The 24,636-nt window shown below is 52.3% G+C and overlaps 1 protein-coding gene across 4 annotated transcripts in view; it reads left to right on the top strand.

Annotated features, from left to right (window-relative positions):
* The first annotated feature begins 3,348 nt into the window (after nucleotides 1-3,348).
* Nucleotides 3,349-24,636, top strand: part of NUMB (NUMB endocytic adaptor protein) — a 137,813-nt gene continuing 116,525 nt past the window's right edge. For 2 of the 4 annotated variants that reach the window (XM_075330600.1, XM_075330598.1), the window contains exon 1: nucleotides 3,349-3,482. The gene's annotated coding sequence lies outside the window, so the exon portion shown is untranslated. The remainder of the gene's footprint in view (nucleotides 3,483-24,636) is intronic. The other 2 variants (XM_075330602.1, XM_075330599.1) reach the window with 1 other exon arrangement.

The following is a 24,636-nucleotide window of genomic DNA, read 5'->3' as shown; positions in this document are numbered from 1 at the left end:
AAAGGCAGCAGCATTTCAGAGTTATACATACCTGGCTGTGATCATACAGCCTGTATCAGCTGTCGGGTTCGCTTTAATTCCATACATTTTTGACAAAAAAGGTATCTTTTTTGCATTTGGGCTTTATTTAAAGACAACCTGTCAGGTCCAATATGCACTCAAAACCACGAGCAGTTCTGGGTGTTTATTGCTAATCTCTGCTTAACAGTCCCTGTATACACTAGCCTAGATAAAGTATGTCTAAAGATCTTTTATCGTATGCTAATGAGCGAGGGGACTAGTCGCGTGGGCGTTAGTTTCCCTGGCTAGTTGGCCCCATTGGCATGTTAGTACACCCCTGTGGGCATGCTAACCTGCTAATGAATGTGCAGCGTCACAGGATGATCTCACTCCTCTCCGCAGGCATCGCGTCCGCCGCGCACATGACCCCGGAGTTTGGGTCATGTGCACTATGAAGCCGGATGTACGCGTCCTAGCTTCAAACTGAAGTAGTGCGCATGACCGAAACTCCGGGGTCATGTGCACTGAGCCGAAATCCAGCATCTGACACGATGGCAGCGGAGAGGTGAGTGAGATCATCCTATGACGCTGAGTATTCATTAGTATGATAGCAGCACACTCACAGGAGAGTACTAACATGCTAATGGGGCCGACTAGCCAGGGGAACTAACGTCCAGGGGACTAGTCCCCGCGCTCATTAGCATACGATATAAGATCTTTAGAAATGCTTTTTCTAAAGATCTCTTTATCTATGCTAGTGTATACAGGGACGGTTAGGCAGGGATTAGCAATATGCACCCAGAACTGCTCGTGGTCCTGGGTGGATATTGGACTTGACAGGTTCCCTTTAAAAAAATTGCACTGTTTGAAGGTGGTTGACCTGCTCATTGCTGGATGCAAAATGAGAGTTAATTATCTGTCAGTATCACTAGTGATGAGATAACCAGGGTTCCTAAACTGGCCCTAAGGCTACCAGGGCCCCAGCTGTCCTTGATCCGAGAAATATGTCAAATGGTGATGATGTCTGGACCGCCATCCTTTCCTTGCTCCTTAGCAGCCCTGATATAATACCCTCAACCCAGGGGAGGGCCGGGACAGGAGTGATTGACTCTGACAGAACGATCTAACACGTGCCAGCAGGGATTGAAGTGTTCCCCTTCGCCATCAGCGTCCCCGTGACCCGTGATGCAATCACTGGGTGCCAATGGGTTGTCATGGGAGCGCGTGGGCAGATGATGACTCCTGACGTTGCCATGACTCACTTCCTGTGAATGCTGGCAGATCACCACTAGCACTCACAGTAACACAGCATTTCTGCTGATCATAAGGATGCTGAAGTGCGGCTCTGATCAGGAGAAGCGATCGGACAGTGTAACCATAAAGTCACCTAATGGGACAAGTAAAATTAATAAAAAAAAAAATGTAAAAAAAGAATTTTTTTTTTAAATATGCAAAACAACTCTCAAAAACCTAAATGTTCTTACCACCCTCTTTTGCCCCAATGAAAATAAAACAAGAATAAAAAAATATACACATATTTAGTATTGCTATCAAAATATAAAAACAATTAATCTGATCGATAAAGGGCGTAACGAAAAAAAAATCAAATTGCCAAAATTATGTTTTTGGTTGCTGCAACATTGCATTAACCTGTTCACAACCTAGGATGTAACGGTAAGTTGTAAATCATGAAGGGGTGATCACCACTGGCTGCTACAGTCCCCGCACATGTCTGCTGATTTGAATAGCAGACATGTGTCTCGCAGGCGCAGGTCGATCCACGATCCACCTGCGCTTGTTAACCCCTTAAATCGTGCTGACAAAATGTGACAACGTGATTTCAATCGCCGCAGCAGGAGCGGGAAACACACCTTTCCCCGCTGCCATCGGAGGAGCTGATAGTTGCCATGGTAGCATAGGGTGATGTGATGACTCATGTCGCTATCATGATGCAGTTCCCGTTACAGCCAACGGAGCAGCGGCTGTAACAGGAGAGCAGCATTTCTGCTGATCAGAGCGATGCTGCTCTGATCAGTAGATATGAATGAGAGATCAGACTGCTGATCCTTATAGTCCCACTACTAAAATAAAAAAAATATACAAAGTAAAAACATTTTTTTAAAAAAAATTAAAAATCTTAAAAATTCGCCCCATTAAAAATTAAAGGGTTCAAAAATATACACATATTTCATTCACAAATGCCCCATGTATCAAAATATAAAAACAATTAATCTGATCAGTAAAAGCGGGCAAAAAAATTACAAATTACAAACGCCAAAATTACATTTTTTTGGGTGTCGCAAATTTTGCGCAAAATGCAATAACAGGCGATCAAAACATGGCACCTGCGCAAAAAAAATAGTACGTCAGCTCGAGACTCAAAAAATAAGCCATCACTGAGCCCCAGATCCCGAAAAATGAGAACAATATGGATCGAGGAAAGGGTGCAAAAAGTGCGCCATTTTTAGGGGACAAATTTCTGAATTGTTTTTCACCCCTTAGATAAAAGTAACTCTATACATGTTTGGTGTCTACGAACTCGCACCGACCTGAGGCATCACACCCACACATCAGTTTTACCATATAGTGAACACGGTAAATAAAATATCCCCAAAAACAATCGTGCATCACACTTTTTTTGCAATTTCACCAGAGTTGGATTTTTTCCCCGTTTTCCAGTACAATACGGGGCAGAATGAATGGTGTCGTTCAAAAGTACAACTCGTCCCGCAAAAAACAAGCCCTTGTATGGCAATAGTGAAGGAAATATAAAATATTGAAGGCTCTTGGAAGAAGGGGAGGAAAAATGGAATTGAAAAACCGCCCGGGGGTGAAGGGGTTAAGTTTTCCGGGCCTCACTGGAGTATCAGATCTGCGGTTTGTCTCACTCCTCCCCATAAAGAGTTAATATAAGTTTGTTACCAAGTTCTATGTCTCAGTCCAGGACAAATACAATACTTATGGCTCCTGGAATGCGGAGATAAAAAAAATACAATGTCATAGAGGCTAAATGTGGCAAAAAAAATGCCTTCACAGAACACACCCGGTGTGAGGCCGTCCACAACCAGGGCGCTGAGACTCCGCCCTCATGCGGGTGTATGATCCCCGCCGCTCAACCAAACCCCACTCAACACAGCGGAAATACCCTCCCTGGTCGAACTTTTGACAGTCTTTTCCGTGAGCCAATGAGCAGTGAACTCCCGCTAAAATAACCAATCACGACGCAGAGAGGGCGAGCCCAGTAGCTAAGGAGTGTGAAGGCGGGACGTAAAATAGAGGCGTGACGTGGGAGGGGTATGTTGGTAGAAGGACAGGGAAATTAACCAATCGCGACTTTGTTTAGTTTGGTAGGCGGTGCTCTGATTGGGTGGTGCCTGAGCGCTTGTGAGCTGTTGGGTTTGGTTGTACCCGGGCAGGTGAGAGAGACCTGAGGACCGGGGATTGCAGTCTGGGGCCGGGAGGACGTCGCTGCCGCCTCTCAGGTAAGTTCCCAGCGGTTCTCCTGGTATTTCTCCTTCACGGTCAGCAGCGGGGGCCGCAGTATCACCTGAGGGGGAACCGCGCACTGTTTACTAAGGTTTCCTCATCATTGTCACGTGACGTACTCTGTGCCCGGTGGTGGGCAGAGCTATGGGGCGCTGTGCAGGGTTGTGTGTGTGTGTGTGTGTGTGTGTGTGTGTGTGTGTGTGTGTGTGTGTGCCCGGCGGTGGGCAGGGTTGTGTGTGTGTGCCCGGCGGTGGGCAGGGTTGTGTGTGTGTGTGTGTGTGCCCGGCGGTGGGCAGGGTTGTGTGTGTGTGTGTGTGTGTGTGTGTGTGCTCGGCGGTGGGCAGGGTTGTGTGTGTGTGTGTGTGTGTGTGCCCGGCGGTGGGCAGGGTTGTGTGTGTGTGTGTGTGCCCGGCGGTGGGCAGGGTTGTGTGTGTGTGTGTGTGCCCGGCGGTGGGCAGGGTTGTGTGTGTGTGTGCTCGGCGGTGGGCAGGGTTGTGTGTGTGTGTGTGTGTGTGCCCGGCGGTGGGCAGGGTTGTGTGTGTGTGTGTGCTCGGCGGTGGGCAGGGTTGTGTGTGTGTGTGTGTGTGTGCCCGGCGGTGGGCAGGGTTGTGTGTGTGTGTGTGTGCCCGGCGGTGGGCAGGGTTGTGTGTGTGTGTGTGTGTGTGTGTGTGTGTGTGTGTGCTCGGCGGTGGGCAGGGTTGTGTGTGTGTGTGTGTGTGTGTGCTCGGCGGTGGGCAGGGTTGTGTGTGTGTGTGTGTGTGTGTGTGTGTGTGTGCTCGGCGGTGGGCAGGGTTGTGTGTGTGTGTGTGTGTGTGTGTGCCCGGCGGTGGGCAGGGTTGTGTGTGTGTGTGTGTGTGTGCCCGGCGGTGGGCAGGGTTGTGTGTGTGTGTGTGTGTGCTCGGCGGTGGGCAGGGTTGTGTGTGTGTGTGTGTGTGTGCCCGGCGGTGGGCAGGGTTGTGTGTGTGTGTGTGTGTGTGTGTGTGTGCCCGGCGGTGGGCAGGGTTGTGTGTGTGTGTGTGTGTGTGTGCCCGGCGGTGGGCAGGGTTGTGTGTGTGTGTGTGTGTGTGTGTGTGTGTGCCCGGCGGTGGGCAGGGTTGTGTGTGTGTGTGTGTGTGTGTGTGTGCTCGGCGGTGGGCAGGGTTGTGTGTGTGTGTGCCCGGCGGTGGGCAGGGTTGTGTGTGTGTGCCCGGCGGTGGGCAGGGTTGTGTGTGTGTGTGCCCGGCGGTGGGCAGGGTTGTGTGTGTGTGTGTGTGTGTGTGTGCCCGGCGGTGGGCAGGGTTGTGTGTGTGTGTGCCCGGCGGTGGGCAGGGTTGTGTGTGTGTGCCCGGCGGTGGGCAGGGTTGTGTGTGTGTGTGCTCGGCGGTGGGCAGGGTTGTGTGTGTGTGTGCCCGGCGGTGGGCAGGGTTGTGTGTGTGTGCCCGGCGGTGGGCAGGGTTGTGTGTGTGTGCCCGGCGGTGGGCAGGGTTGTGTGTGTGTGCCCGGCGGTGGGCAGGGTTGTGTGTGTGTGTGTGTGTGCCCGGCGGTGGGCAGGGTTGTGTGTGTGTGTGTGTGCCCGGCGGTGGGCAGGGTTGTGTGTGTGTGTGTGTGTGTGCCCGGCGGTGGGCAGGGTTGTGTGTGTGTGTGTGTGTGTGCTCGGCGGTGGGCAGGGTTGTGTGTGTGTGCTCGGCGGTGGGCAGGGTTGTGTGTGTGTGTGCTCGGCGGTGGGCAGGGTTGTGTGTGTGTGTGCCCGGCGGTGGGCAGGGTTGTGTGTGTGTGTGCCCGGCGGTGGGCAGGGTTGTGTGTGTGTGCCCGGCGGTGGGCAGGGTTGTGTGTGCCCGGCGGTGGGCAGGGTTGTGTGTGTGTGCCCGGCGGTGGGCAGGGTTGTGTGTGTGTGTGTGTGTGCTCGGCGGTGGGCAGGGTTGTGTGTGTGTGTGTGTGTGTGCTCGGCGGTGGGCAGGGTTGTGTGTGTGTGTGTGCTCGGCGGTGGGCAGGGTTGTGTGTGTGTGTGTCCGGCGGTGGGCAGGGGTGTGTGTGTGTGTGTGTGTGTGTGTGTGTGTGTGTGTGTGTGTGTGTGTGTGTGTGTGTGTGTCCGGCGGTGGGCAGGGTTGTGTGTGTGTGCCCGGCGGTGGGCAGGGTTGTGTGTGTGTGCCCGGCGGTGGGCAGGGGTGTGTGTGTGCGCGCGCGCGTGCGTGTCCGGCGGTGGGCAGGGGTGTGTGTGTGTGTGTGTGTGTGTGTGTGTGTGTGTGTGTGTGTGTGTGTGTGTGTGTGTGTGTGTGTGTGTGTGTGTGTGTGTGTGCGCGTGTGTGTGTGTGCGCGTGTGTGCGTGTCCGGCGGTGGGCAGGGGTGGGTGTGTGTGTGTGTGTGTGCCCGGCGGTGCGCAGGGTTGTGTGTGTGTGTGCCCGGCGGTGCGCAGGGTTGTGTGTGTGTGTGTGCCCGGCGGTGGGCAGGGTTGTGTGTGTGTGTGTGCCCGGCGGTGGGCAGGGTTGTGTGTGTGTGTGTGCCCGGCGGTGGGCAGGGTTGTGTGTGTGTGTGTGCCCGGCGGTGGGCAGGGTTGTGTGTGTGTGTGTGCCCGGCGGTGGGCAGGGTTGTGTGTGTGTGTGTGTGCCCGGCGGTGGGCAGGGTTGTGTGTGTGTGTGTGCCCGGCGGTGGGCAGGGTTGTGTGTGTGTGTGTGCCCGGCGGTGGGCAGGGTTGTGTGTGTGTGTGTGTGCCCGGCGGTGGGCAGGGTTGTGTGTGTGTGTGCCCGGCGGTGGGCAGGGTTGTGTGTGTGTGTGTGTGTGTGTGTGCCCGGCGGTGGGCAGGGTTGTGTGTGTGTGTGCCCGGCGGTGGGCAGGGTTGTGTGTGTGTGCCCGGCGGTGGGCAGGGTTGTGTGTGTGTGTGCTCGGCGGTGGGCAGGGTTGTGTGTGTGTGTGCCCGGCGGTGGGCAGGGTTGTGTGTGTGTGCCCGGCGGTGGGCAGGGTTGTGTGTGTGTGCCCGGCGGTGGGCAGGGTTGTGTGTGTGTGCCCGGCGGTGGGCAGGGTTGTGTGTGTGTGTGTGTGTGCCCGGCGGTGGGCAGGGTTGTGTGTGTGTGTGTGTGCCCGGCGGTGGGCAGGGTTGTGTGTGTGTGTGTGTGTGTGCCCGGCGGTGGGCAGGGTTGTGTGTGTGTGTGTGTGTGTGCTCGGCGGTGGGCAGGGTTGTGTGTGTGTGCTCGGCGGTGGGCAGGGTTGTGTGTGTGTGTGCTCGGCGGTGGGCAGGGTTGTGTGTGTGTGTGCCCGGCGGTGGGCAGGGTTGTGTGTGTGTGTGCCCGGCGGTGGGCAGGGTTGTGTGTGTGTGCCCGGCGGTGGGCAGGGTTGTGTGTGCCCGGCGGTGGGCAGGGTTGTGTGTGTGTGCCCGGCGGTGGGCAGGGTTGTGTGTGTGTGTGTGTGTGCTCGGCGGTGGGCAGGGTTGTGTGTGTGTGTGTGTGTGCTCGGCGGTGGGCAGGGTTGTGTGTGTGTGTGTGCTCGGCGGTGGGCAGGGTTGTGTGTGTGTGTGTCCGGCGGTGGGCAGGGTGTGTGTGTGTGTGTGTGTGTGTGTGTGTGTGTGTGTGTGTGTGTGTGTGTGTGTGTGTGTGTCCGGCGGTGGGCAGGGTTGTGTGTGTGTGCCCGGCGGTGGGCAGGGTTGTGTGTGTGTGCCCGGCGGTGGGCAGGGGTGTGTGTGTGCGCGCGCGCGTGCGTGTCCGGCGGTGGGCAGGGGTGTGTGTGTGTGTGTGTGTGTGTGTGTGTGTGTGTGTGTGTGTGTGTGTGTGTGTGTGTGTGTGTGTGTGTGTGTGTGTGTGTGTGTGTGTGCGCGTGTGTGTGTGCGCGTGTGTGCGTGTCCGGCGGTGGGCAGGGGTGGGTGTGTGTGTGTGTGTGTGCCCGGCGGTGCGCAGGGTTGTGTGTGTGTGTGCCCGGCGGTGCGCAGGGTTGTGTGTGTGTGTGTGCCCGGCGGTGGGCAGGGTTGTGTGTGTGTGTGTGCCCGGCGGTGGGCAGGGTTGTGTGTGTGTGTGTGCCCGGCGGTGGGCAGGGTTGTGTGTGTGTGTGTGCCCGGCGGTGGGCAGGGTTGTGTGTGTGTGTGTGCCCGGCGGTGGGCAGGGTTGTGTGTGTGTGTGTGCCCGGCGGTGGGCAGGGTTGTGTGTGTGTGTGTGCCCGGCGGTGGGCAGGGTTGTGTGTGTGTGTGTGCCCGGCGGTGGGCAGGGTTGTGTGTGTGTGTGTGTGCCCGGCGGTGGGCAGGGTTGTGTGTGTGTGTGTGTGCCCGGCGGTGGGCAGGGTTGTGTGTGTGTGTGTGTGCCCGGCGGTGGGCAGGGTTGTGTGTGTGTGTGTGTGTGTGCCCGGCGGTGGGCAGGGTTGTGTGTGTGTGTGTGTGTGTGCCCGGCGGTGGGCAGGGTTGTGTGTGTGTGTGTGCCCGGCGGTGGGCAGGGTTGTGTGTGTGTGTGTGTGTGCCCGGCGGTGGGCAGGGTTGTGTGTGTGTGTGTGTGTGCCCGGCGGTGGGCAGGGTTGTGTGTGTGTGTGTGTGTGCCCGGCGGTGGGCAGGGTTGTGTGTGTGTGTGTGTGCCCGGCGGTGGGCAGGGTTGTGTGTGTGTGTGTGTGTGTGTGTCCGGCGGTGGGCAGGGTTGTGTGTGTGTGTGCCCGGTGGTGGGCAGGCGTGTGTGCGTGCTAGGCGGCGGCTGTGGGGCGCTGTGTTGTCCTGCCTACTTTGCCATGGTCAGTAATAGTATAATAATGATTGATCTCACTGGCATTATATTGAGTTAGCAAAGTGTGCGGTAACTTGTACATGGGCACCCTGCAAGCCCCAGTGATGAAGCATGGGGGGCTTTTCTGGGGTGGCTCTGTGATCTTGGACAGAACAGTTCACGTTGTGCCAATTGTCTAACCCCAGGGCATAGAGGTGCAGTAGCCGTTTGATACTACTGCCATGCCAGTGTGTGTGTGGCCCAGCCCTGGCATGTGATAATGCATCCACTATTGTGGCATTACTCTGGCCAGTTGGCATCGTGTGCACGGTTTCCTGGTAAGCACCCAGTCTGATCGCCCCCATACCAATCCGCACCCTGATGTGAAAACCTATGGAAATATGATTGCCAAATCTTGGGAGCCACATCCAGAGCTCCAGCAGAAAGTAAGAACACCTGTAAGAAAAGGCTCTCTTAGTTGGCTGCTTCTGTCACTCACTGGAGCTGAGGGAGGAAATGTGAAGGACGCCGTAATAAATAACCACACAGGGCTCTGGAGATTTCCTTTAAGGGCTATTCCCATCCTCTCTAATTGCAAAGTGATTGTACATCCAAGGAACTTTTCAAGAAAAGTCATTTTTTTCTCTGTTTACAACTGGTTGACTAGGGAACCGGCCACTGCTGCAGTCTAGTTGTTGACCATGTGCATAGCTTAATAGCTTATAAGCTCTTTCTGAGTGAGAGATAATATAAATATATATATATATATATATATATATATATATATATATATATATATATATATATATATATATATATATATATATATATATATATATATATATATATATATATATATATATATATAGCTCTATATCTATCTCTCTCTTTTGTTTCTTCACAATAGGATTTTGCGGGCGTCATATCTCTCCCGTCTGTAGTGCACACACTGAGCTTATATACAGCCTAAGGGGTGCTTCACACATAGCGAGATCGCTACCGAAATCGCTGCTACGGCACGGTTTTGGTGACGCAACAGTGACCTCATTAGCGATCTCGCTGTGTGTGACAATGAGCAGCGATCTGGCCCCTGCTGCGAGATCGCTGCTCGTTACACACAGCCCTGGTTCGTTTTCTTCAAAGCCGCTCTCCTGCTGTGAAGCACACATCGCTGTGTGTGACAGCGAGAGAGCGACGAAATGAAGCGAGCAGGGAGCAGAGAGCCGGCATCTGGCAGCTGCGGTAAGCTGTAACCAGGGTAAACATCGGGTAACCAAGGTGGTTACCCGATATTTACCTTAGTTACCAGCCTCCGCAGCTCTCACGCTGCCTGTGCTGCCGGCTCCGGCCCTCTGCACATGTAGCTGCAGTACACATCGGGTTAATTAACCCGAAGTGTACTGTAGCTAGGAGAGCAAGGAGCCAGCGCTAAGCAGTGTGCGCGGCTCCCTGCTCTCTGCACATGTAGCTGCAGTACACATCGGGTTAATTAACCCGAAGTGTACTGTAGCTAGGAGAGCAAGGAGCCAGCGCTAAGCATTGTGCGCGGCTCCCTGCTCTCGCGGTTATGATCGCTGCTTCGGCTGCTGTGTTTGACAGCTAAGCAGCGATCATAACAGCGACTTACAAGGTCGCTGTTACGTCACAGAAAATGGTGACGTAACAGCGACCTCGTTGTCGCTGTCACTTAGTGTGAACCAGCCCTTAGTTAGGCTTGAACGTAAGGCATGCAAAGCCTCTGATGTGAGACTTCTTCTGACGTCTGCCGTGTGTTACAGGGACTGTCGGCACAGAATGACTGCTCAAATCAAGTACAAAGCCATAGCCTACTTTTTATTTAATTCAAGATAGAGGTTTTGGTGCAATATCCTTTTCATGCATCGGGATGGAACTGTGGGTAGGGTCTTCAATTCTGCCACTGCTCCTCCATGTTTGTACGAGCCTTTTTATTTATTTATTTATTTTTTTTTTTTTTTTTTTTTACTTTTTACGCTAGCTCCACTTGAGGCAAGGGTGGCTGCTGTGCATATTCTCCCCCCCCCCAGCAATCCTCAGCAAAATGGCATTTAAGTCAGCGCTTGCGCACACCCGACGGTCTCCAGCAAAATGGCGCTGCGGTCAGCGCATGTGCACACCTAATATCAGACATTGTTCAGCAAAATGTCACCATGTAAGCACACCTGACAGTCTCCAGCTATATGGTGCCACAGTCAGCGCATGCGCACACCTGACAGTATCCAGCTATATGGTGCCACAGTCAGCGCATGCGCACACCTGACAGTCTCCAGCTATATGGTGCCACAGTCAGCGCATGCGCACACCTGACAGTCTCCAGCTATATAGTGCAGTGTTGATATATTTATTTTAACATGTGAAATCATGATGACAGATCACCTTTCACATTGACAGCCTATCTTCGCTATAGGTCACCAGTGTCTGATAGGTGGGGGTGTAACAGCAGGAATCCTCGACTATCAGCTGTTAAAGGTGCTGTTGGTGGCTAGAGCTACTCGGTTGTAGAGCTGCACAGCTCTGTCAACTCTATAGTGGCCTGGTACTGCATATCCGGACCCTATTCTAATGATTAAGGGGCACTATTTGGTCAACGAAGCTATAGCTCTGCAACTGAGTAGCTCTGGCAATCGGCGGGGGGTATCGGGGGTCGCACCACCACTGATCAGATATTGATAACCTATCCAAAGGATAGGCCATCTGTGTTAATGTACCAGACAATTCCTTTAAATCCATCTTGCCACCTGCTTGTTTTCTATCTCTCTCCACCCTTCTCTGGTTCTATGAATCCAGAGCTGTCAATCAAAGAAGAGGGAGTAAGGGGATTTTGGGAAGATGCACTTAGTGTTTGGCCACATTGCGCCTCGCCTAGCTTTCCCAGAAGCAGATATAAAAAAGAAACAAAGTTTAAATAGTGCGTGAAGTACAGTTTCTGGGGCAGGTACAGTATGAGCCTTCTGTTACTGTGCCTGGCCCCTGTGAGCTGGGGGCTTCTCCACCATTGTGTTAACTGTTTGTGTCCTGCAGTGATCACAAGTATATATGAAACTTATTGTATCTCTCCGGTGTTATGCAAAGTACCATAGATAAGAAAGGCAGAAGAAAACGAAACCTGACGTTTTGAGTATTGTGAGGACTTGTATCGGAAAGTGATGTCATTCCCAGACTTGATTTTCTACCTGTGGAATATTCCAAGAAGAGATTCAAGGTCATGTCTCTTAAAGGGAAAACTCCACTTTTGCAGAACCTTTAAGGCTATGTTCACACGTCAGTTTTTTGGCATCAGGCACAATCTGGCGTTTGCCTGATGCAACGGATTCGGTGCAGAATATGCAAAAACAGATGCGCCGGATCCTTTTTTTTTTTTTTTTTTAACGGATCCGGTATACCGGAACCGTCAGAAAACGGATCCGGCGCATCTGTTTTTGCATCTGTTTCATCAGTTTTTTTTTTTTTTTTTTGCTGGATCAGTTTTTAACAAATTTGAGCATGCTCAGTTTAAAAAAACCCCAAACATTCGGCAGCCGCATCCATTTTTTTGCCGCATCACGTCGGATCCGGCGTCCATAGGCTTCAATCAGTTTTTTTGTTTTTTTGTTTTTCAGAGACAAAAAACTTTCAATGAGACATTCCATCCGGCCGCCGCATTGAGTAATTACGCCGGATCCGTCAAAAGCCGGATGCAACGCAAGGTCATCAGTCACAATCCAGCGCTAATACAAATCAATGGGGATAAAACTGATCCGGCGCCGGATCCGTTTTATCCGTTTTTTTTCCCGATTGTGCCTGATGGAAAAAAAAACTGATGTGTGAATGTAGCCTTAGAGGTTTTCCACATTGTATAAAAAGTGGAAATTTTGTTAGGTGCTGCGCCTTTTACTTACCTTCATATTTTAATTCTTAGATTGGAGAGAATGATTTAGTAAGAAAAGAGCCGGGGTTGTCCAATCTGGAACACTTGTCACATACACACGTCCTACTACTGAGACTCGCAACTGTTTCAAGAACGAGGCCTTGACACGCGCCACCGGGTATAAAGCGATTTGGCCCCATGCGCTTTGCACGCTTCATTCATATGTATGGGAATGCCAGAGATTGAGGAGCATCTTCTTGTCTCGGGCTGGGGCCGGCTGTGGCGGGGGCCGGGCTGGGGCCGGCTGTGGCGGGGGCCGGGCAGGGACGTGTTCCGTTGCATGAGGAAACGAATATCCTATGTATATGTTTAGCTTTAGAATAAGTAGTAATAACCATTAAAAACTGTACCAAAAGTAAAAAGCAGGAACTGTTCCCTGAAGGGATTTCCCATATTATGTAATTAAAGATTAAAACTACTTTTGACAATTACTGTTGCTCAGCCTCCCCATACACACAGGTGTTGGGCGAACACTTTTTAGATGGTCAGCTCCTATACACTGTAAAGTCTGGATACACCCAGATTCAAAAGAACCTTTGCTCCGACTTCTTGGGGAACTCCGGGTAACGATCTGGGTCTGGCCTCTCGAGCCACTGCAGGCTGCCATCATGGCTTTATTGTGGCGGTGACGCAAAACATTCAACTGCTGTAAAGTGCTGACCGCAGCGGCGGCTCCGTGCATTGGACGTGATCATCAAGGGGTGCTTGTGCGGACCGCAGGCACATAGACCCCTCCATGATTGCGTCCATTACACAGGGCCGCCGCTGCTGTCAGCGTTTTACTGCAGTTGAATGCTTTGGGCTGCCACCGTAAAGCATTCAACTGCAGTAAAGCCATGACGGCAGACAGCAGCCCTGTGCATCAGACGCGATCACGGAGGGGTCTATGTGCCTGAGAGGCAGAGAAGGAGGTAATAGGATACAAGGACGGGCCAGAGGGATGCGCTACCACTCTGATAGCCTTGGAGACAGGGAGGGCTAATTATACGCCCCATAAGACGATCCTCGACTTTTGAGATGATTTTCAGGGGTTAAAAAGTCATGTTGTACGCTGGAAAATTCGGTACCAGTCTCCTCACGGCTGTACGCTGCTTCTTGGGCCGCTCATTATCCTCATGCATATGCACTGCTTCACGACCACTGGCATTCCCCGTGTCTCTGGTTGCAGTCAGACAGCGCCCCCCCCCTGTGTGACAGTGTGTTTGACTGCTTTCAATCCGAGGCACTGTGTCTGCATCTGGGTTGGTGTAAAAATAAAAAAATTGTCGTAGGGTCCCTCCCATATTCTGATACTCAGCCATGATACAGCATACGGCTGCAGCCCCCAGCTATGCGCTTATCTTGGCTGCGTATCAAAATTAGAGAAACCCACCTTTTTTTTTTTGTGTGGTTTTCTTTTTTTAATTTTAAATATTTATCTGATTATGAAAAAACCAAACTGCGTGTAGTCGTCGTCCACCCCCCCCCCCTCCCCATTCTTTTCATTTTTGATTCCTGGCAATGATACTAAAAATAGCAGCCTTCAGTCACCCAGGATTGTCATATTTGTTAGATTCCCGAACTTTACCCAACTCATCCCGATTGCTTTGCTGTGGATGCAATCAGGGATATATATGTGTGTGTGTGTGTGTGTGTATATATATATATATATATATATATATATATATATATATATATATATATATATATATATATATATATATATATATATATATATATATATATATATATATATATATATATATATATATATATATATATATATATATATATATATATATATATATATATATATATATATATAATATTTTTCCACAACGCTTTACTTACACTGGCATCACTGTCCCCATTGGGGCTCACAATCTAGAGTCCCTATCTGTCTTTGGAACGCGGGAGAGAAACTGAGAACCTGGAGGAAACCCAGGGAAAACATACAAACTCCTTGCAGATGGTGTCCTTGGTAGAATTTGAACCCATGACCCCAGTGCTGCAAGACTGCAGTGCTAACCACTGAGCCACCAGGCCGCCCTAATAAGGGGTTAATGACAGATCACAGCTGCCACTAAGCCCTAGATTAGTAATGGGAGGTGTCTTAGAGACCGCCCCCCCACTACTAATCTTTTAAGTGAAAAGAAATGCACACAACCACCGAAAAAATCCTTTTATTTGAAATGAAATGAAAAAAACACCCTCTTTCACCCCTTAATTAACCCCCAAAACACCCAGATCCGACGTAATCCATACAAGATCCCACAACGATTCCAGCTCTGCTGCATCTGAAGTGACAGTGGGCAGACACAGGACATGACCACACGCTGTGGGCTTCAAGCAGAGAATGACTGTACCACAGCGATAAGTGGTGACGTCACTCAGTTTTTGCCTTCACAGCTGAACGTTCCCATGGTTCCCCACCTGTGACCTCAGGTGACCTCATTAAATTGAGTGACTTCACCTCAGGTTGCAAATGTTTTTTTTGTTTTTGTACCCCCCCCCTCCTTTTAATATCTGTTTTATGGAGAGCTTTTCATATGTAGCTCAGTGGTGTGCATGCCAGGCAACAGGCCATGATTAAGGCTGGAAAAAAAAAACAAAACCCTTTTTTGCCCTCAATAATTTTGTGACCAGATCTGCAATTTGTTACTTTCTTAAATAACATTTCTGGTGAACTCCGTGACTGCAAAGGCCCTGGAAGAGCTTGTGAGATGCGGGGGATGAGCGGAGATCTTTCCATAAGGAAAAATGTTTGCAACATTATCCAAGTCAAGATAGTGTTCGACGATGTCTACTATCAAGACTCATTTATGGATGTAAATGATGGGGTTTATCTAAAGATGTGACAACTGGTAACTTTCAAGAAGAGAAAGTAGTGGCTTTATACAAACAATCTATAAAAGCTGCGTACTTCAGGACGGAGAATATTTGGATGGATAGGATAAGGCTACATTCACACATCTGTTCCAAAAATGGAGTGTTCTGCCTTTGTATTACATCCATGTTGCGTCTTTGTTTTCTCTAGTCCCTTCCACGACAGCATAGGAGGTTGTCTCTCCACGCCCTAATTGGGACAGGAAGTTCAAGAGGTTTAAAAGGACCCTCCCACCTCCCATAGCCAGTGTCTTTCCTGTCCCCATGGGGCATGGAGAGGTTTTGTTTTTTCTCCTATGCTGTGGTGGCCGGCGAACTGCAGTATATTTTTTTTTTTTTTTTTTTTCCCCCCTATTACCTTCAGCCGGACGGCATCGGTCGGGCCTTCACCGCTCCTCCCTTGCTGTTCCCTCACGCTGTGGGGGACCGCTGCTCCAGCCTTCCGGATCCTCCTGAGGGGTGATGCAGGCTGTTGAGCTCCCCGGCCGGCGTCCTCCCTGAGCCGCCGGCCGCCTCCCGCATGCACGCTGCCGGAGCGATCCGGAAGTGCTCCCGGAGGCGGGACTTCTGGTCTTGCGGACTTCCGGTCGAGCGCTTCCGGTTTGCGGAGGCAGCGTGGAGGCACGCCGACTGCGACTCGACCTGCCCAGGACCGGATGCGGGAGGCGGGGAAACGTGCACCGTCACTGGGGAGGCAGGCCCTTGTCCATAAGGGCTGCCACGAAGACATCAGATCATGGTAAGACCGTGCTCCCTGTCATGTCTTCCGCTGCAGCTGCCTCTGCAGAACCCAGTGTGCCCCCTGCTACTGTGAGTATGGAGGGGACAGGTCCCTCGGACATAGGTCTCATCAGTGATTATGGCTCTCTGCTCTGTGTTTTCTAGGAGGACAAGGCCACCAAGAAAACTGACAGAAATGAGAAATCAGAGAAGCCTGAGAAGTCAGAAAAAACTGACAAGTCCGATAAGCCTGATAGACCTGACAGAGTGGACAAAATTAAAAAATGTCCCATCTGTATAAAGAAGCTCCCTGCAGTATGGGATAAAAAGCTTTGCCAGCAATGTACGGACCAGGTTATTAGGGCCGAACAACCATCTCTGATAGATGAGTTGCGGTCCATGATGAAACAGGAGATTAGGGCCTCACTGGCTTCTCTCCCTGTGCCTGGCCCTGCTCCTGGCCCTGCTCCTGGCCCTGCTCCTGGCCCTGCTCCTGGCCCTGCTCCTGGCCCTGCTACTGGACCCTCTCCTCCAAAAAAGAGGAGACTCCAGTCGACCCCTTCTGATCAGGAGGACGCTGATTCCACCTCTGAGGGTCCTGATGAAGGATTTCCATCTGGGGGGTCTGACCAGTCCTTTCTTTTTCACTCAGAAGAGTTGGGGGATCTTATTGAGGCAGTTCGGAGCACTATGGGTTTAGAGGAAGTGCAGTCTCTTCCTTCAATCCAGGACGAAATGTTTGCTGGCCTGAAGTCAGTCAAACAGTTGGGATTCCCAGTTCATGCCATTATATTGGATATTGTTTCTCAGGAATCGGAATGTCCTGAGAGGCGGGTACGGAGTGACCTTAGACGCCGGTTTCCTCTGGAACCTTCGGGGCTACATTGGGAGATCCCAAGAGTAGACGTTCAGGTGGCTAGGGTAGCTAAGCAAACGGCTCTTCCCTTTGAGGATACTTCCCAACTGAAGGATCAAATGGATAGGAAGGTAGAGGGCCTGATGAAGCGGTCCTGGGAGGCATCGTCTTCCTCTATTCAAGCCAACATTGCCTCCACCTGCGTATCCAGGTCCCTAATTAGGTGGTTGGACCAGTTGGAGGCTCATATTTCCCAAGGGACCCCTAGGGAGGAATTACTGGAATCCCTTCCCTTGCTTAGGAAGGCTACCTGTTTTCTGGCAGATACCTCGGTGGAATCTGTCCGCCTGGCAGCCAGGACCTCGGTGCTTTCTAACTCTGCCCGACGTGCCCTCTGGCTTAAGGCCTGGAGTGGAGACTCCACCTCTAAAATGAGGCTTTGTTCCCTTCCTTTTAAAGGGGATTTGGTGTTTGGACCTGCCCTGGATGATATCCTGGACAAGGCGACTGATCGTAAGGCCTTGCCCGATCCTAGACCTACCAGGAAGCGGTCCTTTCGTCCCTCGATGCCTCAGGCCTCCCAGCCCAGAGGGAAAGGGAAGGCAGGCAGGTGGAGCTATCCCAAAGGTAGAGGGAGAAACATCCTCATCCCTCCACATCAGCAACGTCCTCAGCAGGACAAGCAGTGACTCGGCCCGGGTGGGGGGAAGACTCTCAGCGTTTCTTACCCAGTGGCAGTCCATAACCTCTTGCCAATGGGTTCTGAAGATCATCTCGGACGGTCTTCTCATAGAATTCCTTTCCCCCCCTCTTCCGGGTCTCCGAGTCACTGCGCTGGCATCGCCGGGTTCACAGACTCTGTTGTACACAAAGATTTTAGAGTTAGTGCACTCGGGGGTCGTTTCCCCAGTCCCGAGTCGGGAAGAAGGGATAGGACACTACTCCCGTCTCTTCCTGGTCAAGAAGCCATCCGGCGACGTCCGTATAATTATCAATTTAAAAAGTCTAAACCGTCAGGTCAGGTACCGGCGGTTCAAGATGGAGTCGGTGAGATCAGCTATTCCCCTGATAGGTCTACACCACCAGATGGCCTCTATCGATCTGAAAGATGCCTACTTCCATGTACCCGTCCATCCGGGACACAGACAATACCTCAGGTTTGCGGTGCTTCACGGGGAAGAAGTACTTCATTTCCAATTCAATGTACTTCCCTTCGGGATCTCCTCAGCTCCAAGGATCTTTTCCAAGATCATGGCAGAGGTGGTCGCCTTCATAAGATTGCAGGGTATCTGTCTAGTTCCGTATCTGGACGACTTTCTTCTCATGGCTCCGTCTGCTCCAACCCTCCGGAGCCATGTGGAGAGGTCTTTGGGAATCCTTCGGTCTCTGGGATGGATTCCCAATCTCAAAAAATCACAGTTAACCCCCTCCTCCACACGGCAGTTTCTCGGAGTGCTGCTGGACTCCGACAGACAGGCATCTTTTCTCCCAGAGGGCCACAGGATAGCTCTGTTATCCAAAATCTCGAAGCTCCGCAGGCAGGCTCGCCCAACGCTTCGAGCGGCTATGTCGGCCCTGGGTTCCATGACATCCTGCATCCCTTCGGTCAGGTGGGCTCAGGCCCATTCTCGGTGTCTCCAGGATCATATCCTGACACACTGGGACAGACTCCCGTCATCCCTAAACAGAAGGTTTCGCCTCTCGGAGTCCGTCTCCTCATCCCTTCTCTGGTGGCTGAGTCCCGCCAACATGCAGGTGGGGGTTGCCTGGACTCAGAAACCCCTGGTTACACTGACCACAGATGCCAGCCTACGTGGATGGGGGGCAATGGTGGCAAATTCCCCATTTCAAGGGGTCTGGAGTCCTTACGTCAGCTCCCAATCCTCCAACTACCGGGAGCTCAGGGCAGTCAGGGAAGCCCTCCTTGCGGCTCAGGACCTCGTCCGGGACTCTCACGTCCTGGTATATTCAGACAATGTCACAACAGTGGCACATCTCCGCCATCAGGGCAGTACACGCTCAGGCGCCCTGAAGTCGGTATCCTCCCGAATCTTTCAATGGGCAGAACAATCTCTGCTCTCCCTTTCTGCGGTCCATCTGAAGGGCTCCCTCAATCTTCAGGCGGATTTCCTGAGTCGTCGGGATGTTCATCCAGGGGAATGGAGCCTGGATCAGGCAGTGTTCTGCTCTCTAGTGGCAAGGTGGGGTGCACCAGAGGTGGACCTCTTTGCCTCAGCAGAGAATCGCAAGGTCGCAACATATTTCTCCCTGAACCCAAGGGACGAGGCTTTAGGGGTAGACGCTTTCTGCCACAGTTGGTCCTTTCGCCTCGCTTACGCGTTCCCCCCTCTTCCTCTTCTCGCACGGGCCCTGAGGAAGATCAGAGACGAGGGGGTCCCAACTATACTGGTAGCCCCTCTGTGGCCCCGGAGGAGTTGGTACAGCTTGGTCATGACGCTAGGAATCGACGGCCCAGTCCTCTTAGGTTCGGACCCCAGCTTACTGTCACAGGGTCCGATTTTCCATCCGGCTCCTCAGAAACTCAACTTGGCTGCCTGGCTTCTGAGGCCCGGGCACTGAAGGCTCAAGGGCTTTCTGACAAAGTTGTGGCTACGCTGCAGAAGAACCGTAAACCTGTGACTAATAGTATATACAACAAAATCTGGAAGAGATTTTCCTCCTGGTGTGGTTCTCGGCCTCCTGACCCTTTTCGGCCTAATATTGCGCAGATTCTGGACTTTCTCCAAAGTGGTTTAGACTTAGGTCTTAGGCCCAGCTCCCTGAAAGTTCAGGTGTCAGCACTCAGTGCAGTCTTTGACACGGCTCTGGCAGATCATCGTTGGATCCGTCGGTTCTTTGTGTCCGCTGGTAGACTCTGTCCACGTCGGAGGGTCCTGACGCCTCGCTGGGATCTCAATGTGGTCCTTACAGGACTATCTCAATCTCCGTTTGAACCTCTGTGCTCTTGTAACATTCGTTCCCTTTCTCACAAGACTGCTTTTCTTGTGGCTATTACATCTGCTCGCAGAGTCGGCGAACTTCAGGCTTTGTCTGTTAGGGAACCTTATCTGACCATCAGAGATGACAGCATTGTTTTTCAGCTGGACCCTTCCTTCCTTCCCAAGGTGGTTTCGGATTTTCACCGTTCGCAGTCCATCGTCCTGCCTTCATTCTGTCAGAATCCTCGGACTCCGGGTGAGGAAGTGTTTCATTCTTTGGATGTCCGTCGGATAGTGTTGCACTACCTAGAGGTTACTGCTTCTTGGCGCCTTGATTCTAACCTGTTCATCCAGCCCTTTGGCCGCAATAAGGGCAAGAAGGTGGCTAAGAGTACAGTCGCCAACTGGATTGTGCGAGCAATTAGAGATGCATACCTCGCTCAGCATCTCTCTCCGCCTACTGGATTCACGGCGCACTCCACCAGGGCTACCTCTGCCTCCTGGGCCGAACGGGCAGGGGCCTCCCCTGAGCAGATCTGCAAGGCGGCTACGTGGTCTTCGCTCCATACCTTCACGAAGCATTATCGTCTGGATCTGGATTCCAACAGGGATTTGGCCTTTGGCAGGAAAGTCCTGCAGGCTGTGGTCCCCCCCTAGGTATCAATTCTTTGGTATTCCTCCTATGCTGTCGTGGAAGGGACTAGAGAAATAAGAATTATTCTTACCGATAATTCGCTTTCTAGGACCTTCCACGACAGCAGGTAATTCCCTCCCCTATGTATTCATGTATTCCTGAATGTGTAGTACTTCTCATATGCTATGGATTCTTTGTAAGACACTGGCTATGGGAGGTGGGAGGGTCCTTTTAAACCTCTTGAACTTCCTGTCCCAATTAGGGCGTGGAGAGACAACCTCCTATGCTGTCGTGGAAGGTCCTAGAAAGCGAATTATCGGTAAGAATAATTCTTATTTTCTCTTCCTTTTTTAAAAAGTGAAGCCGGTAACCTGAACTTTTTTATCCGTTGACACTTAAGCGGACTTTACACGCTACGATATATCTAACGAGATGTCGGCGGGGTCACGTCGTAAGTGACGCACATCCGGCCTAGTTAGTGATATCGTAGCGTGTGACAGCGGTGAACGAGCAGAAATACTCACCTTCTCGTTCATCGTTGACACGTCGCTCATTTTCTAAAAATCGAACGTCCGGTTCAATGTTCCCGAGGCAGCACACATCACTCCGTGTGACACCTCGGGAACGATGAACACCGCTTACCTGCGTCCGGCCGGCAATGAGGAAGGAAGGAGGTGGGCGCGATGTTTACGTCCCGCTCATCTCTGCTTCTATTGGCCGGCCGCTGTGTGACGTCCGTCGCTGTGACGCTGAACGTCCCTCCCCCTTCAGGAAGTGGATGTTCTCCACCCACAGCGAGGTTGTTTGGAAGGTAAGTACGTGTGACGGGGGGGTTACAGCATTGTGCGACACGGGCAAAAAATTGCCCGTGCCGGTCAAACGATGGGGGCGGGTGCGATCGCACGATAAATTGAAGCGTGTAAAGCAGGCTTTAGTTACGGATCTGTTAAGACCTCCTGTGAAGTAAAAAGGAGGTCTTCCTCATATCAGAATCTCTGTAAACTTTAGTGTAAAGGTCCCTTTACACACTAAGACTTTCTAGCGATCCCACCAGTGATCTCGACCTGGCCGGGATTGCTGTAAAGTCGCTGGTGAGCTGTCAACAGGCAGATCTGGCCAACGACGCAGCAGCGATACGGACCTGCGGAACGACCTCGCTGGTCGTTGGGGACGTGTCACACAGCAGCTATTTGACGACTCACACCTATGTTAGGGGCGTGGTGTTTGGCGCTGAAGCCACCTAGGTGTGTTTTACACGCCCCCCTCAGCTCCGATTGGTGATCGCTAGTGCGTTCTTATTGACGACCCAGAGCTTGGAAAGATTGGCAAAAGTCGCGCTTGTGTATCCTCTGTTCCTGAGCTTCTTTTGCTTAGCGGATCTTTGTAGAGTTCTCTGTGCGGCGACTCCACACTGGTTTATCTATACAGCATCAATATACAGCTTCAATCAAATGATTCTTACCGTATAGGCTTTATAGTATTGCAGACTGGAGAACTCTAATGATCTGCAATCCAGCACGCTCAGGAACAAGGCAGCTTTGAAACAAAGGACGGAAGCGCTAAAGTTGCCGCCTTTTCAGTGAAAGCCGCCCAATCCTAACGCAACGGCGACCACTAATCGGAGGTAAGGGGGCGGGAAAGGGAACACTAGCACACCTACGGGCTGGGTTCTAAGTCGCTAACGAAGTCGTTGTAACGGTGTCAAACACACCGATACATGCTGCGCAGTGGGAAACAAAGGACCAAAGAATGGTCCTGAAAGATTTGTAGCGATCAATGACCTCACATCGGGGGCCAGGTCGCTGATGTGTGTCCACACTGCAATGTTGCTGGGGGGGTCGCTATTACATCACAAAACCGGTGACGTTACAGCGATATCGCTAGTGATGTTGCAGTGTGTATGGGGCCTTAAGAGACGGGTCTGTAGAATGAGTGAGATGAGGACGTGATCCAAGTCTTGTGGACCTGTGTTTGAAAAGGTTCTGTGTGAATCAATGAAAGTCTATGGTACTGTGCATGTAAAAAATAGACATTTAGGCCATGTGCCCACAGGAGCTCGCACCTGTGGAATTTTCTGCAGGTATTTCTCTAGTCCCTTCCACGACAGCATAGGAGGTTGTCTCTCCACGCCCTAATTGGGACAGGAAGCACAAGAGAGGTTAAAAGGACCCTCCCACCTCCCATTGCCAGTGTCTTTCCTGTCCCCATGGGGCATGGAGAGGTTTTATTTTCTCCTATGCTGTGGTGGCCGGCGAACTGCAGTGTATGCATATTTTTTTTTTTTTTCTTCCCCTACCTTAGCCGGGCAGTATCGGTCGGGCCCTCGCCGCTCCTCCCTTACTGTTCCCTCACCCTCTGAGGGACCGCTGCTCCAGCCCTCCGGAGCTCCTCTGGGGTGATGCAGGCTGTGTAGCTCCCCGGCCGGCGTCCTCCCTGAGCCGCCGGCCGCCTCCTGTATGCACGCTGCAGTGCGACCCGGAAGTGCTGCCGCGGGCGGGACTTCCGGTCTCGCGACCTTCTGGTATGAGCATTTCCGGTTGCGGAGGCAGCGTGACGGACTCGCCGTCGCTTCCACGTCCTGTCAGGGACCTGATGCGGGAGGCGGGGAACATCACCAGTCACTGGGGGGCAGGCCTTTTCCAGGAAGGCTGCCTGAAGGCATCAGAACCACGGTAAGGTTTCTTCTGTGTGCACTGCCATGTCTTCCTCTGCTTCTGCAGCGCCCAGCGTTCCACCTGCCACAGTAAGTGGCTGAAGGGCGGTCCCTTATGCCTGTTTTCAGGTTGAGATTGTCGGCTCCTTCTGGTCTGTGGTTTCCAGGAGGATGAGCCTGCTGGACTATGTGTCAAGTCTGACAGGTGTGAGAGAAGTGTACGTATGACCCTTCCATGGTCTAGTGGTAAGCTGATGGCCTTGGGTGTGTGAGCTTGGGAGTTTGAATCCTGGTGGACGCTCCTGGATATTTGCTGTCTCATGGCATGGGCTAGCTGCCTGGTCTCTGATGACGCCTCTCTGTTTCCATTGAATGGTGAGGGCAGGCATCGTATGTATAGATTGTTAGGGCTGAACAACCGTCCCTTGTAGCGAGCTGCGGTCCATGATGATACAGGAGATTCAGGCCTCACTGGCCTCCCTCCCTGCTGCTGACCCTTCTGCCACAAAATGGAGAACTCCAGTCATCTGATCATGCGGGTGGTCCCGTTAACGTTTTTTTCCTCCGGGAGGCCTGACCGGTCTTTCTTTTTCCCTCAGACGATTGGGGGATCTTAATGGAGCTGTTGGGAGCACTATGGGGATGAGTAGGTCCTCCCCTCCTTTCAGGGTGAACTGTTCGCGGGCCTGAAAACCGCTAGGCAATGGGGTTTCCTATCCATGCTAATGTTCTGGATCTTCTCTCAGGAATGGGATTTCCTGAGAGGCAATTCCGGAGTGTCCCCTACCACAGATTCCCCTGGAGAGTTCGGGGTTGCATTGGGAGATTCCCAAGGTGAATGTGCAGGTGGCCAAGGTCGCTAAGCAAACAGCGCTCCCCTTTGCGGCCGATTTCCAGCTTAGGGATCTGATAGGTGGGAGGCTTCGTCTTCTCCCATTCGGGCCCATATTGCCTCCGCTTATGTCTCCCTGTCCCTCCTTCGGAGGCTTGACCAGTTGAGGCTCATATTCCTGGGGTACTCCTAGGGATGAGTTACTGGAATCCCTTCCCTTCCTTAGGAAGGCTACTAGTTTGACGGATACCTCTGTGAAGTCGGTCCGCATGGCTGCCAGGACCTCGGTCTTGTCTACCTCGGACAGACGAGCTCTAGGCTTAAGGCTTGGAGTGGGGACTCTACTTCCACACTGAGGCTTGCTCCCTTCCGTTTAAGGGGGACTTAGTGTTGAGCCTGCCCTGAATGGCATTCTAGACAAGGCGACTGTTCGTCAGGCCTGCCGCATCCAACACCCTCCAGGCAATGGTCCTTTCGTCCCTCGATGCCTCGGGCCTCCCAGCCCAAGGGGAAAGGGGAGTCTGGCCGTTGGAGCTACCCTTAGGGTAGGGGGAGTAATGTTTTCATCCCTTCCCCTCCACAACATCTTCAGCATGACAAACAGTGAGTCGGCTCGTGTGGGGGGACGGCTCTCTGCCTTTCTTCCCCAGTGGCGGACTTTCACCTGCCCATGGGTCCTACAAGCTCGTCTCAGAGGGTCTATTGGTGGAATTCCCCCCCCCCCCCCCCCTTCCAACCAACACCCCCCCCCCCCCCCTGCGCCAGACCTCCGAGTCACAGCCCTGTCGTCACAGGGTTCTCAGGATCTCCTGTGCTCGATGATTCGGGAGTTAATACATTCGGGGGTCGTTTCCTCAGTCCTGAGTCAGGAAGTAGGGGTAGGTCACTACTCCGTCTCTTCCTTGTCAGATCACCATCTGGAGACGTCTGGTTTATCATCAATCTGCAACGTCTAAAACCAGCGGGTCAGATACCGACGTTTCGAGAATGGAGTCTGTGAAATCTGTTGTTCCACTAATCTGTCTGCACCACCAGATGGCCTCAATAGACCTGAGGGGCGCCTAGTTCCATGTGCCCTTC

This window comes from Anomaloglossus baeobatrachus, chromosome 12 (genome assembly GCF_048569485.1).
Source record: "Anomaloglossus baeobatrachus isolate aAnoBae1 chromosome 12, aAnoBae1.hap1, whole genome shotgun sequence".
In the NCBI taxonomy this organism is placed as follows: domain Eukaryota; kingdom Metazoa; phylum Chordata; class Amphibia; order Anura; family Aromobatidae; genus Anomaloglossus; species Anomaloglossus baeobatrachus.
This window is presented reverse-complemented; position numbering and strand designations above follow the sequence as displayed.